We start from the raw sequence: 13,046 nt of genomic DNA, 5'->3' as shown, positions 1-13,046 counted from the left end.
CACGTGCTCATATGAGTGTGTGGCCCGGGACGGGTTTCTTGCAGGAGGATGTTTTGAGGGTACGGGGAATTGCAGAATGACATTCTAACACGTTATGTTCAAAAACAACTTTTTCACATATATTTTCAAAAACATGCACACTAACATGGCATTTCAGAGTGTTTGAATAGCTATTGTTCACATTGTACGGAAACACAGTATGATGAATGAAATTCCATGTTCAAATCCCATTGTGAGATGCTAATTACATGAAAGATATATTTCCATAAAGCAGAAGATACTGCATAACCCCCCAAACAGTTTTCTTCAATCAGTGCAACACAGCCTCTCACACTTCATGGCCTGAACACGAGTGAGCAGTTTTTGCGTGGATGTCAGCAGGGAATTTCAGGGAGGGTGGAAGGTGAGAAGCAAGAGGTGACTTAGCACTGGGGGGTGGGGTGGGGGGGTGATGAAAGGGTGGTGATGCTGCTGCTCGCACTGGTTCTGAGTCCTAAATTCTAGTTTTCAAATGACATATATTCACACACACAGAGGCATGTGTGTATATATACACACACACACACACACATATATATATAATGTACATATATGTAATATATATACACATATATGTAATGTATTTTCCATATAACATTTAATACACCACATATCTCTCTTACATCCTGTTTTTCTCCCTTTACACCATCCATGCCAGGAGCATTTTCCATGTCGTTAAATAATGCTGAAAAGGCTGTTGTTAGTATATTCGTAGCATTCGGTGGCATGTCGACTGCTTAGCTAATTCTCGTATTTTGCTGCTAACACTGGGGCTGTGATAAAGACCCTCCTGCATACATACTGACACACATACTGACATACATTCCTGAGATCCTCAGACAGGGAGCTGCCGGGTCCAGGGCTGAGCATCTTTCAGCTCTTACTCGTACAGCTAAGGCGGCCTCATGAAGGAGCCGCCCTGCTACGGGCACACGTTCCATTTGTGGGGGCCCAGGAGCCCAGAGGCGTCTGGAACGCTCTTCTCCCTCGTCGCGGAGGTCTGCCTTCATTCAAAGCAGCCACCCTGGGATTTCAGGCCCACAAAGATGATCCCTTCCACGTGTTCCTGACCTGAGTCTGAGCAGACAGGAGGGGGAGCCTGAGCTATTCTGTTTGGAGAGGAGGGAGAAGATGGAGGAGAGGGTGAGAGGGCAGAACCCACGTGACTCCTGACTCGGTGGCTGATAGGTGTCTCCTTTGTTGGTAAGGGAGGGGACAACAGAATGTGAATTTTTTTTAAGTGAATAGAAATTCAGAGCATGGGCTTGAGAGTCACAGGCTGGGCCTTGCCAAGAACAGATGGGGGCCCCGAATGGTTCCATACAATCCAGCTCCCAGACTTGCAAAACAACTTGGCCTTTCTGGGGAGTTAGGTGCCTTTGCTGCCTCCCTCCTCGGCAGGGACACAGACCAGGGCTCTGTCCCCAGGGTCCTAAGAGAGCGCCCGCGGTGCGTTCTAAGAATGGTGTGCGGGGTGGCGCCAGCCCTGCCTGTTCCATGGGACAGCACCACACAGCAACCCTGTGAATGGACCCATGACTCACATGCTCCCTACATTATGAGCACATGCTCCAGGCACAGGCTGAACTTGGGCTGGGAGCCATGGTGCACGTGGCCCTTGGGGAGCTCTGAGTGGTGGGGGACACTGATGCCGAAACAGGCCACTCAGCAGTGTGGTTGGGGGGAGCCTGGAGGAGGCACTAAACCAGAGGCACCACTGCCACCCGGGGGGTGGCGAATGGGTGACAACCGTTTTGTGAGGTGACGGAGGAGCACATGAATTTGTAGCAATAGGCGATTTCTATGGTGTAAATACTCTCACCCAGGCCAACTGCCAGCTACCAAAGTGGCATCACTGAACTCAGACTTGGGAAGACATGTGCATGAGTTCGCCTCAGCTCTGAATCCAACCTGGGGGGGTTGGGAAGAGATGCCCCCCAAATGAGACCTAGAGGATGAGTTCCCTAGAGAAAGCTGGGGTGCGGGGGGGTGGGGAGGGTGGATCAAGGGAATAGGAGTGCAGACGTGGGGACGTAGAAGGTGGGGATGTAAATAGCAACAGCTGAAGTTCCCAAGGCCACATTATAACTCACCAAAAGGAATGTGGATTTCGTACCCAGGGCGATAGGAAGGCACAGAAGAATTTTAAGCCAAATCGAAACATGAGCAGGTTTGTGACTTAGGATAAAGGAAAGGAGACGCTTTCTTCACCTTTTGCATCCTGCCCATCAACAAACCCCATTGATTCCAACTCTAGTTTTTGTCTGGAAGCCTCTCTTCTTTTAATTCTAAATTCTTCTAGTGTCATCTGTTGGTGATATGACTGCAAGATCCGCTTGACTGTTCTCCCTGTATCCACCTGCCCCTTTTCCCCACAGTAGGCAGAGTTTTTTTTTTTTTAACAATAGAAATTAAATCATGTCGTTCTCCCGCTTAAAACCCTCCAACCTCTTCCCAGTGCGTTTAGAAATGACCATACCCGGAGCCTACTGAGATCTGTCTCATGACAACTTTTGCAACCTCATCTCACACCACCCCCCACTCTTGCCCACATGGCCCAGCCACGCTGGCTGCTGTCTGTGTTTTCAACAAGCCGGGCTCATTTCCGCCACAGGGCCTAGCCACCTGCTTCTCCCTCCGCCCGGAATGCTCTTCATCTACTGCTCCTTTCAAACCTTGAAAGTTTCAGCTTGATACTCATCTCCTCAGAATTCCAGTTCCTACCAGGTCTGATGAGCTGGGATTGGACAACTATAAAATCTGGGGGAAATATGTAAAAGCAATTCTTTGCAGGCATTGAATGTCAAACAACGCAGGGCCACAAATCCTTAAGGAAAAGAATACACAACAAGGTGAGCTCCACATTCTCCCTGGATTTTTCTCTGGAACATTTTATAACCCACAGTTCAAGTAAATAGAGCCCAAGCTGAACGTGGTGGCCCTGCTAGGTGGGAGAATCAGAGACTGGAGCTCAGGGCTGCTTTGACAGCTGGGGTTTGTGGAACAAAGGAACAGAGAAAAGAGAGCTGCAGAGAAGAAATCCAGATACTATCTTAGAAACACCCCTTGGGTCCTCGGCTGAATCACAAGCTAGGAAGCATAGTGCAAGACTCCCTGATGCCTAGCAGAGAACAACAGCTGGGGGTCAACTGCTAAAGAGGTTTCAGAGGTCACACGCTGCTATGAAGATGGCAGAGTTCTGGCTGAGCCAAAGTTCAAAGTTCCTAGAAAATGCTCTGGGAACTCAGCTGATACTCTGAAAGGCCAAGCCCTAGGAGCAAGGACCACACTTTAGGAATAAAATCAATCCCTGGGACTGAGGGTAAAACTGAAACTCACCTGCACAGGAATAATATGGTCTGATAATCATTCCACCACCTGCCAGAACAAAACTCACCCATCATTCTTTAGAAGAAGATAATAATCAAAAATCTCTACATGTCCTACATAATGTCCAACATAAACATTTTGTTAAAAATTACTAGACAGGTGAAGAAGCAGGAAAATGGGACTTAACTAAGAAATAAAATAGTTAATAGAAAAATAGAAACAGACCCAGAGATGATCCAGGTATTAGAGTCAGCAGACAAGACCTTCAAAATAACATATATATGTCTATATATGAAACATAGACAAAAATGGATGAAAAGAAAGAGTATTTCAACAGAGGATCAGAATCTCTTAAAAGGAATAAAATGGATATTCAAGACCTGCAAAATGTAATAAATGAAATTGAGAACCCAATGGATGGGTTTATCAGAAGATAGGACACAGCACAACACAGGAGTAGTGAATGAAAAGACAGGTCAATAGAAAACTCAAACCAATGCACAAGAGAGAAAAAAAATGTATGAGTTTCAAAAGATGTGGCATACAGTCAAAAAGTCTGTATTCCTAGGAGAGGAGAGAAAAATAATACAGAACAAAATATTTGAATAAACAATGGCCAAGAATTTCCAAATCTGATAAAAGACATGAATCTACAATTTCAAAAAGCTCAGAAAAAAACAAGCAGGAAATTACACAAATAAAACCACACCAGGCAAATCACAGTCAAACTGCCAAAACCCAAAGATAAAAAGGAAAACCTAAAATCAGTCAGAGATAAAACAACATACTTCTTTCAGGAAAACAAAGAAACAAGAAAACCAGAAAACAATGACAAAAACAAATACTTTTTTAACAGAAACTATGGGATCCAGAAGACAATGGAATGAGATCTATAAAGTGCCAAAAGGGGGAAATATCTGTCTACCTAAAATTCTGAATCCAAAGGGGGGGAAAAGAAAAAAACTTTTAAAAGTAGAGGTGAAAATTGTTATCATAAAAAGAAATATGAGATAATTCATCACTGGCAAGACCCTCACTACGAGAAACAACAGAGCTCTTCAGGCAGAAGGAAAACATTCAGAGAAGTGGGAAAAAGAATGAATAGTGCACAAAAGATTATTGATTGTTCAAAGCAATAAGAATGACAATCCTTGTAAGTGTTATCATACATAGAAGTGATATGTAGGACAAAAATAAGAAATAAAAAGAAGAAAGGGAATAAAAGAAGTTGAACTATTAAAAGATTTTTGCTTCATGGCAACACGGTAAAAGTCCTAATTTAAGGTAAATTTTAATAATTGATAGATACATTTTGGAATTTTTAGGGTAACCATTAAAAGAATGATGCTAAAATGTATAATAGAATAAGCTAATGGAGAAGAAAAAGGAATAATAGAAACTGTTTTACTAATAATAAAACCAAAGGCGGGGAAGGAGGAATAAAAGAAAACAACCAATGAGAGGACTAGAACAACTGGCCACAAGGTAGAAAGAAACAATTGTATCATCACATATATGCTGTTTCTAAAAAAAAAAAAAGCATTTTAAATATAAAGATACGATAAGCTGCAAGCAAAAAGATGGATGGCATAAAAGCTATGCACACCACAGTTTTTCATTGTATACCATGACTTACTGAAATATGGGTTATTACACATACAATTATAATATAAACATAATATTATAACATAATGAAAAAGAAACGATGTGACTACTTTAATATCAGACCAAGTACACGTTAGGGCAAAAAGTGTGAGGGATGCAAGACATTTCATCGCAAAAGCATCGATTCAGCAGGACTACATAAGCATCCTAACTCTGCCTGTATCTCATAATTTCAAACTATATGAATCAAAACTAACGTAACTCAAAGAAGAAATACACAAGTGCACACTCAGAGTTAGAGGTTTCAGAAAGTATCTGCGTAAATGACAAAACAAATAGACAACACACCAGTGAAGACACAAGATATGATTTGCACAATTAACCACCCAACAACCACAGAATATTCATTCTTTGCAGGGCACATAGGATATTCATCAAAATAGACCATCATCTGGTCAATAAACCCAATCTCAGCAAATTTTAAAAGCTTAAGATACTATAGCGTTTGTTTTCTGACAGCAGTGAAATAAAACTAGAAGTCAATGACAAAACTAAAACTGAAAAATTTCACAGGTGCTTGGAAATTCAGCAACATGCTTCTAAATAACCCATGGGTCAAGGGAGAAGTCACAGTAGAAATTAGAAACTACTTGGAACTAACAGACATGAAAAGTACAACATACCAAAATGCGTGTGATGCCACTGGAATGGTGCAGAGAGAGAAGTGCGTAGATTACAACAGGAGAACAGTTTAAAAATCGATAATCTAAGCTTTCAAAACAAGAAGCAAGAGCAAGGACATCTAATTAAACCAAAAGAAAGGGGAAGAAAGGAAACAATGAAGATATAAGGATAAAACAATGAAATAAAATACAGATATACAATAAAGAAAATCAATAAAACCAAAAGATGACCTTTTAAAATGATTGATAAAATTGCTGAGAGAGAGAGAGAGAGAGAGAGAGAGAGAGAGAGAGAGAGAGAATAAAAGGGAGGAAGGGAAAGAGGGAGGGAGGGGAGAAGGAAAGGGAGAGAGACAGAGAATGAATGAGAATGAAAACAGGGGCTCAACACTAAATATCCTGCAAACACACAAGACCACCACAAGAGCACGAGCTTTCCATCCTAGGAGTCCTGAAAATTGAGCATTGCCCACAGAGGAGAAAAATGACTCCGAAGTCTGTACCTTGGCTCAAAGTCACACACGTAGTAAGTGCAGAGCTGGATTCAAACCTGTTGGATGCAGATCTAAAGCCCACTGCTCTGTCCATGGCACCTTCCAAGCCCCAATGTGCAGAATTACCATTTGGGCTGCTTGAAAGCGCCTCAATCTGAAAATACAGGCTCTGATCTTAAAGTGTAAACACCCCCTCCACATTCCACCAGACACCAGTTTGAACAGCCTAAGTAGAGGGGCAGGCTTGCATCTTATGTCCTAGGTAAGAATGGAGACTCTGGAGCCAGAATGCCCGGGAGCGTGTCTGAGCTCCAACCCTCCTACCTGTGTGACTGATGAGATGTCTGAGCTCCAACCCTCCTGCCTGTGTGACTTTGGTCAAGGCACTTCACTTTTCCGTGCCTATGTTTTCTCATCTGATAAATGGAGATGGTGATTGTGCCTCCCTCGTAGAAGTGCTGGAGTCAGGGGGGTGGTCAGCCCTCTAGAAAATGAACACGCTGAGGAGGAAGCAGCTATGCAGCGTCAGCCTACCTGGGGGCCGTTGCTCGGGGACCTCAGAGCTGACCCGTAGTCTGCAGGACACCACGGTCTTCTCTCCTCTTTTTCCAAATGTGCTGCTTTTACTTGCCCTCCATCCATGTTTCCTTGCAGAGCACTGGATGCATCACCACTCCTCCCAACCAATGATGGGGCAGTAGAATCAGCATGACTTCCGGAGTTCTTCATGCCTAAGGAAGGTGCCACCGGCCCTCCAGCCAGACCCATTTCCTCCTTCAATGGTGGCCAGTGGCTTCCTGTAGTCAGTGGCTCTGAAAGCGGAGTCGCCTGCTCCCCCCTTTCCACACCGTCCACCTTGTCCCCTGCCGCCGTGCTTCTCCCCTGGAGGCGCTCCTCTGCTGTCCCCAAACGTCCTGCCTCCCTCTGCATCCCCAGCATGACTTCCATCTCCAGGACTTGGATCCTGTGAAGAAGATGCTGGTTCTCCCCCCTTAGGGCCCGGATCATATCTTCTATTCCCAGTGCTATGTCCTTGATGAGCTCTTTGTAACTGACCCCGAGCTCTGAAATCAGCGCCTTGAGCTCCCAGTTTTCCCGGGTGACGTCCTCCATCACGACCTTGGATTTTCTAGAGTTCTCAGACATGGCTTTCTGGAGCTGGCCCACGCGCCCTTTCAGTTTTTCATTTTCCTCTTCGAGCTCAGAAATTTTGTGGTAACTTTTCCCATTGCAGTCTTCAAGGTCAGAGACGACCTGCAAATATAAGTCCAGTTCGCTCTTTAAGTGAGAGATGTCTCCTAACAGTGTGCCGTTGTCCCGCTCCAATGCAGATATTTTGCTCACATTTCTCTCCCTCTCTTTTTCGAGGGCACGTATTTTTTTATGGCATTTCTCTTGGTCTCTCTGAAGTTTGGCATTGGCATGCAAAACTTTGCTTCTCTCCTTTTTCAGTCCAGAAATGAGCTGATGAAACCTTCTCCTGGCTCCCTCGAAGGCTGTGGATGGCTGAGAGAGCTGGCCCTGCTCGGAGGGCCCCTCGGCCCCTGGGCTCAGGGCCTCCAGGTCAGGAACCATCCATGGAAGGACTTCGTCGGCTCCCAGGGCCTCGGCCTCTCCCAGCTTAACTTCTTCACGACTGTCCTTGGGGTCTGCTTCCTTGGCAGGACAAGTGTCCAAGCCCTGGTTTGCCAAAACCTGCCGAAGATGAGTGTGCTCTTGGCAGCTGTGCCATCTCCGAGCAAAGCTCCAGTTCTCTCCCACCAACGTGGAAGCTTCCTGTCCACAAAGCCCACTCCCAAGCTTCAGGATGGAGAGTTGCTGGAAACAAGCCTCCATCTCCTTTTCAAATGCATCTATTGTGAGCGCAGACCCGTCCTGTCCTTTGTGTGGAGCCCATGGAGGACTGGTAGGTTCCACCCTGTTGGGCGATAAGGCCACTCTGAAGGACGACGGCAAACCTCTCTCTTCCATTAGGGAAAGCGTTTCCTTGGCCTCGCTTTTCTCGGAGTCAGGTTCCTCTGGTCTGGACCCTTCTAGATGCAGTGTCTTCGCCTCCTGCTCTCCTTGCCCTTCATCCCCAGGGCTTTCCTCGTGTAGAAGCAGGGGCTTTCCAGACCACACGTCGTTCTCCTCCGTGTCCTGAACTGTCCTGATGGCTCTGCCCATCTCTGTAAGGAGCTGAGCGCCTGCTGGAGGCAGCCCTCTGGCGCCGTGGGCCCCGAAGAAGGCAGCTGGGGGGATCCGTTCCTCCTCTGATGTTGAAAGCCCCCCCAGGAGGACCCAGATGTGGCCTTCTGCCCGCTCCCTCCTGCTCAGGAATTCGGGACCCTCTGCTGACACGGAGGCCTCCCCCTGCAGAAAAGGCAAGGGAAGCTCCTGCCCGGGCCCAGGGCAGGAGGCAGCGGCCTGGGTTCCTGAAGCCCCACGCTCATTCTGCATGTCTTCTTGGGCGCCAACACCATCCTCCAAGCTCAGGTTCTCCCCGTCTTCCTGATGTAGCTGGGACTTGTCACCGAGGTCTTCCTCCTCTCTGCCCCAAGTCCTCCTCACCCCCCACTCCTCGGATATCCACGCTGGGACTCCTCCTCCCGCCTTCCGAGGGTCGGTTCGGCCACTGGGCCCTCTCTTGGGAAAGTGGTGATTTGAAATCTGCGGGGACTCCTGGCCGAGGGAGGCGTCGAGGCCCCTTGCCAGGCGATGATCCCGGCAGGGCCGTCCCACAGCTCTGGGAGCAGGCGAGGGCCTGGCGTCCAGCACGGGTTGGGTTTGGAGTTCCTCTGGGGAAGCTTCCTGGAGCAGCAGGAGAGCGGGGTCCCTGGCCGGCCGCCAGGGGGGGAGTGTGGACGTCTGCACGAGGAGGAAGGACTCCTGGGCCGGGGCGGCTGCTAGCCTTTGCTCCACCATCCAGGCCAGCTCCATGGGGAGGAATGAGTCGTCCACGCATGGCCCGGGGGGGCAGCCACAGATGAGGAGGAGACTCTGGTCGTGCAAGCTGGGCTCAGCCAGAGGAAGCTGGGGATGAAGAGAAGACAGGGTGTGAGAGGGCCTCTTCTTCCGTTTATTCTCTCCCCACCTCTCTGACCTCAGCTCCAGATGTTCTTGTGCTTCTTCACCCAACCGCCTAGGCCTTCCTAACACCATGCCTGCTGCCACCCCAGGACCTTTGCACCTGCTCTTCCTTTGCCCAGAACGCCCTTCCCCCACATGCCCTCATGGCTCAGCCCCTCACTTCATTCCCACCTCATCTCAAACATTGCTTCCTCGAAAAGGCCTCCCTGACCACGGCCCCCACTCTCTGTCCATTGACCCCCCTTTATTCCCTCCACTCCTCATGTCATCCATCTATGTGCATGGGGTCTAATTCCCCTACGGCCCCGCCCTGTTCAATATGGCAGCCACGGCCCACAAGGGACTTTTCAAAGGTAAAACAATGAAATGAGAGTGAGCACTCAGTTCTGCAGACACACCAGCCCCCTTCAGGTGCTCAGATGCCGTGTGCTTCGCGGCCACTACCCTGGGCAGCCACTACCCAGTGGCACGGAAGTTTCCAGTGGGCAGTGTGGTGTACTCTGCTCCCTGAGGGCAGGGACCCTGACCTCGAGCAGGGCCGGGCACCGAGGAGGCGTTTCATAGATGTTTTGAATATATTTTTATATTAACTTGATTCAGTACATTTACCCAGAGCAGAAGACTGGCAGGCTTACAGAACAGACCCGCTAGCAGGGAGGGCGGGGGCCTGGGAGATGAAGCCTGGCTTCATACAGGCTCGCTGCGAGCCCTAGGGCTCACATACAACCACGGCCACCATGCCCCACGGCCCAGGGATTCCCACGCGGCCTGCCCTTTCGCTGCCCGTCTCTGTTTTCCTGTCCATCTAACTCTACCCCTCCGCCTGGGTCCAGCCAGGGTCCCGCTTCTCCATGAAGTCGTCCTGACCCCTGGCACAGCTGGCTCTCAGCTCTTAGCTCCTTTGGGTGTGACGGCACACCACGCAGCGGCTCATAGAGGGACGCAAAGGACTGAAGAAACACGGGAGGCCCTCTCTGCGGAGAACCACATCAGGGCTGGCGGGCCTTAGCTCGGGTCCAGTGTATCCCTGTTCTTTAGTGACAGGAAAATGGAAGCTGAGAAAGGCTCTGACTCAGAGCGAGCCAGGCAGGGCCTGTTGTAACTGGGCTTCTGGCGCTCAGGGGACAGTGTGGGGCAGAGTGTTGGCTAGAGAGACGGCTCCGCATCCAGCGCTGGGGCTGTGCAGCCTTGGGAATCCCAGCAGCTCTTGGAGTCCCGGATCCCTCCTCTCCAGAGGGGGCCGTAGCTCCCGCCTCATACACAGCTGGTTGGAGGCTTCAGTAGGATGAAGCGTGACACGTGGCAGCTGGAGCCCTAAGGTGCACAGAACGCCTCCAACCTCACCTGTTCATGGGCAGATCCCGCCAGGTCTCCCAGGAGTTCAGCTGTGGTCTCCAGGCCTGGCACCAAAACAGAGGGGCCTCCTCTTCCAGCCCCGATGCTACCCCAGGCGCAAGGCCCCTCGGAGGACTGGCCTAGGAAAGGACAGGACCCAAGGGTTAAAAAGACATTCCCAGAAGCTTTCCCGCAATTGCCACCTACTGTCAGAATACATGGCACTGCTAGCTGCCTGACGATCACCATCACCTATCAAGTGAGGAAACTGAGGCTCGGAGACAGGAAACGACCCTCCACTGATGAGGACCAGAGAGCTCACGCAGGCAACAAAATCCACAACACTTCTCTCATCCTGCGTTTCCTCATCAGCCACACAGGGTCGTAGCCCCACCCGCAGCCCCACACAGTGGGCCGTGAACCCAGGAGCCACAGACCCTTCTCTAAGGGCAAGTTCGACCCTGTGTGACTTGTCAGCTCAGCTCTCCAGAAATGGGATAGAAGGGGAAAGTCAGCTTTGATGTCAGCAGCACACCCGGGTATAAATGACCCCCTTGTCCTTAAACTGCACTTGGCCTTAGAGGACTGTGCATAAACCACAGACACGCAGGTGGACACAGTGGCTCGGGGCTCCTGGCTGCAGTGGCTTTTGCAGCAGAGACCCTGGAAGCTGTGCCCGAGACCGTTAGCAGAGATACAGGTTCCCTTCAGGGACAAGTTAGGGACAAGGGGTTTCGTGGCTCCAGCAGCTCCAGGGCATGGCACCTGAGCTGTCACTGGGGTAGGAATGGTCATTACAGAGACTTCAAAGACACCTCCTCCTGAGAGACCCGACTGTCCAATGCTGGCACAAATGTCATGGGTATTTTGGACTCTGATCCCCCTTTGCCAGCTGTGTACACTGAACAAGCTACACCACCTCCGTGAGCCTCAGCTTCCTGTCTGCAGAGCAGGGCGCCCACCCCTCCATCACCAGATGTCAGCAGCACGCCAGCCCATGGTGGGTGTCCATGCAGACGCCCCATGTCCCACGCACCGGGCTCCCACACACCTGCTGAGGCCCTTGGTTCCCACACACCTGCTGAGGCCCTTGGTCCTGGGACACCGTCGGGGCTGAGGGAGGTATGCCGGCCTTGGCTTCTGCAGGTGCCCAGCGCCTCCTCCCTGGGCAAGAGCAGCCATTCATCCCGAACACAGCCCGGGGCGTCCTTGAGAAAGACACAAAAATCAAGAGAGTTGAGTGTCCCTGGCTGAATGTGTACTCTAAGCCTGTCCCTATGTGTCCATCCCAGTCACCCCAGGAGGGAACTCAGAAGAAACTGAGGTTCTGGGAGCAGAGGGCCCATGGCCCGGCCATAGAGCCCTGCCCTGCCCTCTTGGTCCTACAGACCAGATTGCCTGCTATTAGCCCGCAGGCTCCGTTCTGCAGACAAGGAGCAGGTCTGTCCAGCCAGACACCTCGGGGCTCCCTAAGGCACCAGGAAAGGCCCCCAGCCCCCTCTCCTTCCTGTTTCCTCTGGGTCCCACCAACGGAAGTGGGCGCTGCCCAGGGGCTCTGGGCAAGTTCCCAATGCTATAGCCAAATGCCTTGGGTGGTGCCCCCTCACTTTGGCCTCTCCCCAAGGCAGGTGGATATAGAGTGAGCTGCCCCCCAAGCCCCCGTACCCCACAGCACTACTTAGAGGCACCGCTGCTTCTGCAAAAGGGCTGGCAGAAGAACTCAGCGCTGACCCTCGGTCCCGGAGAGGCTGGGGGCGTCTCCTCCAGGTCCCCTGCCCTGGGCTACCTCTAACTGGTTCTAAAGGGTGCTACCTGCTCCCATCTGCCCCCCACTACACCTAGAGGTCCTTCAGGATGGAAACTTGATTTCATTTAGTCTGCACCCTCACTTTAGCCTGGCACACAGTAGGTGCTTCATAAATATTTGATAGCTGGATGGATAGACAGAACCTGCAGAAAGACAGATGTTTCAGACGTACTCATGTATTTATTTGGCAAACATTTATTAAGCTCCTACTATGTGCCAGGTGCTGTTCTAGGTGAGGGGGAAACAGAAGAGAACAGGTAATGCCCCCTCTGTCCCCTCCTCACCTGTCCCCAGGTCCTCACCTGCTCCCAACAGACCCTGCATTGACTCCTAGCTGCGCCCCCTGCTTGCCTTCCTATCCTGCTCACAGCTGCCAGGGAGACCCCCTAAAATGCACCCCCAACCTACAAGGCCGCCCTTGGGTCCCTCAGGCCACAGGGTCAGTTCCAGTGCTGAGGTCAGGCCCTGGACCAGTCCACGGGCTTGTCATGGGCCGCCCTGCCACTCCTCCCCTGCCCTGGCTTACTCACGGGGCCTCCTTCACCCACCCCCTCAAGCCCCCACCCCCTCTCATCCCCTCTGGCCTGCCTCTGCACCTCTGCGGGCTGGGCGAAGCCCCCCCACCACTCCCAGCAATCCTACTGAAATGGAAACTGGAATCAGGTTGCCCTTCTGTCCCCAATC

General features: G+C 50.5%; 1 long non-coding RNA gene across 15 annotated transcripts in view; it reads right to left on the bottom strand.

Moving 5' to 3' along the window:
- The window catches only part of LOC109439466 (uncharacterized protein C4orf50), a 105,893-nt gene that overhangs the window by 73,751 nt on the left and 19,096 nt on the right, over positions 1 to 13,046 (bottom strand). For 11 of the 15 annotated variants that reach the window (XR_012492539.1, XR_012492547.1, XR_012492538.1 and 8 more), the window contains 3 exons: positions 11,607 to 11,763; positions 10,565 to 10,695; positions 6,686 to 9,163 (listed from right to left, as the gene is read on the bottom strand). This is a non-coding gene — a long non-coding RNA (uncharacterized protein C4orf50). The remainder of the gene's footprint in view (positions 1 to 6,685; positions 9,164 to 10,564; positions 10,696 to 11,606; positions 11,764 to 13,046) is intronic. The other 4 variants (XR_012492535.1, XR_012492545.1, XR_012492550.1 and 1 more) reach the window with 1 other exon arrangement.

This window comes from Rhinolophus sinicus, linkage group LG02 (assembly GCF_036562045.2).
Source record: "Rhinolophus sinicus isolate RSC01 linkage group LG02, ASM3656204v1, whole genome shotgun sequence".
In the NCBI taxonomy this organism is placed as follows: Eukaryota; Metazoa; Chordata; class Mammalia; order Chiroptera; family Rhinolophidae; genus Rhinolophus; species Rhinolophus sinicus.
The sequence above is the reverse complement of the archived record's forward strand: the minus strand, read 5'-3'. Positions and strand labels throughout refer to the sequence as shown.